Raw genomic sequence first — 4,686 nt, 5'->3', positions numbered from 1 at the left:
AACAACTCTTCTCCTCTTGTTCATGTTTTTCAGGTTCATCAGGAGAAATCATCCTGACTCAGACTCCTGGAGCTCAGTCTGTTGTTCTTGGTCAGACTGTTTCTCTCAGATGTAAAGCCAGTTCAAGTATTTCTAATAACCTCCATTGGTACCTTCAGAAACCTGGAGAAGCTCCTAAACTCCTGATTTATTATGCAACAGCTCGACATTCTGGAGTTTCAGATCGTTTCAGTGGCAGTCAGTCAGGAACTGACTTCACTCTGACCATCAGTGGAGTTCAGACTGAAGATGCAGGAGTTTATTACTGTCAGAAAAGTAACAGCTTCCCGTTCACACAGTGATACAACGTCGTACAAAAACCTCCCTCAGCTGCAGAGGAACTGATCTGACTCAACAGCTGCAATGAAACTAGAACACTTAAAGTTTTCCACGATAGAAATATTGTATCTATTCAATTTATCAAGGACAACAATGTCAACTTAAATGTTTCTAAATACAAAACTTTAAGATGTAATTCAATTAAAGCAGAAATAATTAACACAGGCAGAAATAGTTAACACAATCAGAAATGATTAACACAAATAATAGGTGTCAGTTACTGTAATGTGAACACAAAATTGATATGTTGAATATATTATGAAAATTAACTAAATTTAAAATCTCATTAATAGATATATATTTAAACAGATTCTAAGGGCAAATTCCAAAATGGTTACATTTCCAAACTGCACTCCAAATAATATGAATGAAGACATTTTCATATAAGTAGGATGATACAATTTACATGTAAAATTTGCCACATCCACTCATTCCCATTATGTCACAAATCTCACACAATTAAGAAAATCACAGATCACAACCACAACTAATCATTGTCAATTTGTAGTTTAACTATTAATTATATAAATGGATTCTACACACATGAAGAACTAATGATAGAACAAAACCATTCAAGAAACATTTGAAAACAGATTGTAAAAGGAACTGTGGCACAGCTCTTAAGCAAAATCCTGCTGCGCTGACGTTAACATATTGATGTTTCGGTTTGTCCATTCGAGACAGAAAATCTAAAAAAGCCAATAATCTTTCTACTGCATCCACATGTTCTGACATCAGCACAGAGAAGGTCAGATGTCACATGTGGAAGACATGCACATGGTTGCTTGTTGTCAATAAGTCTTTTATTATGACTCTATGTTTCATGAACCAGCAGTCAGAGCCAAGACGTTTGAAAAGAGACAGCACGTTTTACTTTAATGAGATGCACTGAAAAAAGCTTTATAATCAAAGTGTTTTATTGTTATTAATTATTGAAGCAAACACCACTGTTGAAATCTATGTCAGCCCTGTTAAAAACAGACACAGAGGGAGAGCTGCAGAGTTAGTGGATATCTTTCTAGACTGATGATACCTGACATTATATTTGTGTTTCTGAAACGTGCACAACATTTGGTGGAATTCTGTCAAACAACAAAGAAAAATCAGCAGTTTAATAATTCTATGTTTTGAATCAGGGAGTGAAAATCATGAATTTTTGAATTGAAAATTTAAAAATAAAACACTTTGAATCCACACTTTGTTTTTTGTAGACAATTCAATTTTTGAAGGGTTAAGTTGTGTTTCATATCACTGTGAAAGTATAATTATCTGTTGATAAAAAACAAAGACAGAATCAAAATTTATTTGATAAACAGATCTTTATTTTCTGGAAACAGTAAAATTACATGATAGAAAACTTTCAAAGACATCAGAGAGAAAGACAGAACATGATAATGAAAGAACGAGAGAGAGTGTTAGAGAGAACAGAGTAAAACCAGTAGGAGAGTCCCAGTGAGTCAGCTCAGGACTAAGGACACTGGTCTCTCCTCAGTGTCTCTGAGACCAGAGTCTGGGAGCCCTGGGTGGCCTCACAGGTCACAGAGCCCAGCTTCCTCCACTGGTCTGCAGGGAGCCTCAGGGTGCTGCTCCAGCTGTAGAGGCCGTCCTTCCCCAGCACCACGGGGCTCCTGCTCTCCTCCCAGCTGCTGCTGCTGCTGCCGTCCACCTTCCAGACCAGACTCCAGTCTGAGGGGAAGCCCTTGTTGGCCAGGCACATGAGCGTGGCCTTCCCCTGCTGCTGCAGCTCCTCACTGGAGGGGGGCAGCACCGTCAGGGTGGGACGGGTATCACCTAGGAGACACAGACCATAAACTGTCAATCCAACAGCAGCCACTTGGACACCTTTACTGTGTGAGAGCTGGTTTTGTCCTTTAAGGAGTTTCTGTCAGATGTTTCTCTGCTCCACCAGTCACTCACTCACACATTGTTTCACTTCCCTTCAAGAAGCATCTCATGCACATCAGCACAGAGACAATCATCATACAGTTTGACCTGAAACATGTCAAACTACTCTAAAAAATACAAAAAGCTCATTGGGAAATATTTATACATTTTCTTTAGTATGTATAAAATCTTCAGTTTACAAAAGTTGGTTTTCAGGTGTAACACAAAAAGATTTACCAAATAATCTGACAACCATCAAATGTTCCCCAAGTGGAAAATACTTCTCACTGACCAAACTCCTAAAATGATTTTAAACAACATTGGAAACAGTGAATCACAAAATATAAAGTATCACAGGTTTTTAAAATATGAAATAGCCTACTCATCTACAGAAAATGAATCACAATTTACTTTTGACAGACTGTAAGGTAAGTTTGAAATTTATATTTTTTTGGGAATACATATTAGATGACAAATTATGTTTGACCAGTTTGAATTTTATGATTTTTTTGACAGTATATTAGATGACAAATGACGTTTCACCGTACAGTTCAACTTCAATTCAATCATGAAAGGCATGAGAGAAGACAAAAAAGCCCTATAAGGCCATGATTAAAAAGGAGAAATAAATAAAATAAAATAAAACAAAATCACCTCTATAAAGACTTAATTTAAAATAAAAAAGTCACATAAATATGTTTTTAGTATTTCTGCAGAAACTTACTTCCAATATCGAGTCTGGTTCCTCCACCAAAAGTCCACCACAGTGATACAAAGTCATTGAGCCGTCGTACAAAAACCTCTCACTGTAGAGACACGGCTCTCTGACTCTGATACAATGAACTTAATGTATACGTTTTTATAATATAACTGTAATTTTCACTTTTTTTTAAATGATCATCTTTATATTGTAAAATTTGCACTTATATGAAATAATCTAAAATGAATAATTGTTGGATTCTAAAATCTGGCATTTTCAATATTAAAAAAACACAGACTATAATTTGTTTTTATCATTTTGACATCTAAGAAATAACAATTCAGAAAAAAAATTATGAATAGAACTATGAAATATTAACTTACTTCCAACATCCAGTCTGGTTCCTCCACCAAAAGTCCACCACAGTGATACAAAGTCATTGAGCCGTCGTACAAAAACCTCTCACTGTAGAGACACGGCTCTCTGACTCTGACACACTGAACTTAATCTACAGGTTTTCATCAAATAACTATATTTTCCCCTTATTAATAAAAAATCTTTATACTGTAAAATATAATGTAAGTTTTTTTTTTTTTTTTAAACAAAGGATTCAACATTTTGGATTTTTAATAAACATATTTTCAACATTGAAAAAAAACCCACTAACAATAAAGTTCATAATTTACTTTTCTAATTTTAACACCACAGAAAAAAAATCAAAATGTATTAATTTTGACTTACTTCCAATATCCAGTCTGGTTCCTCCACCGAACGTGTACCACAGTGATACAAAGTCATTGAGCCGTCGTACAAAAACCTCTCACTGTAGAGACACGGCTCTCTGACTCTGAAACAAACAAACTCACCAGAATTTGTCTGTTTGTAATGTTTTGGCAGCTGATGTGACAAATTACAACAACACAGTATGATTGTAAATTTTTAATATCTGTTAAATTTAAAGAGACCCTGAGGAGTTTGCTTTTGGTTATAAAAGAGTGTCATATTAATGTGGATGAATCTACATAACTCACACTGGTTAATGGGTCCATTTTTTATATATATATTGTTTTATCTTTCTAGTTATTTTGATATTATTATTTGTTGGTCGACTGACTCGCCCAGCATTTCGTAATTTTGGTTTCCTGGACGCTTCCCGGCGGGTCAAGGGAATAACGCCGGCGGATCGCCATGGTCAGAACTACGACGGTATCTGATCGTCTTTGAACCTCCGACTTTCATTCTTGGCAAATGTTTTCGCTTTCGTCCGTCTTGCGCTGGTCCAAGATTTCACTGTGGGAAATGTAATGTGAAAACACTTTGCTTTCCGAAACTCCTCGTAGTCCCTTAAAGCGAAAAAAAAACAACATTTTACAAAATTGTTTTGAGATATGGGAAAATATATTAAGAATAAAATTAGTGCAAACACATAAAACCTAATAAGCATTAAAAATAAGAATAAGCACTTCCTGATCAATATACTCATCAACTGATTGATCCATTGATAATCAGGATGATCAGACTGATCCCAGTCCCTGTTGGAGTCAGTCAGAGCATTTCCATAGAGAGCCACTTTGCATCAGCAGCACCATGCTCCAGTGCTCTGGGAGAGTTTATAGTCCTGAGAGTTGAAGACTGGATGACTGACAGCTGTCCTTCATGACAACACAAGACACAGAAATCCTCCTCATCAAAAACATGACTTTGGTCTCCGTCCTCATCTGGAC

The 4,686-nt window shown here is 36.0% G+C and overlaps 1 gene segment (V, D, J or C); it reads right to left on the bottom strand.

Moving 5' to 3' along the window:
* Positions 1 to 1,846: 1,846 nt before the first annotated feature.
* LOC310993886 (Ig kappa-b4 chain C region-like) lies at positions 1,847 to 3,735 on the bottom strand. The segment is given in 2 exons: positions 3,704 to 3,735; positions 1,847 to 2,169 (listed from the first exon to the last, which is right to left on the bottom strand).
* Positions 3,736 to 4,686: the final 951 nt, after the last annotated feature.

The sequence above is a fragment of the Trachurus trachurus genome (assembly GCF_905171665.1).
Source record: "Trachurus trachurus genome assembly, chromosome: 11".
Classification (NCBI taxonomy): Eukaryota; Metazoa; Chordata; class Actinopteri; order Carangiformes; family Carangidae; genus Trachurus; species Trachurus trachurus.
This window is presented reverse-complemented; position numbering and strand designations above follow the sequence as displayed.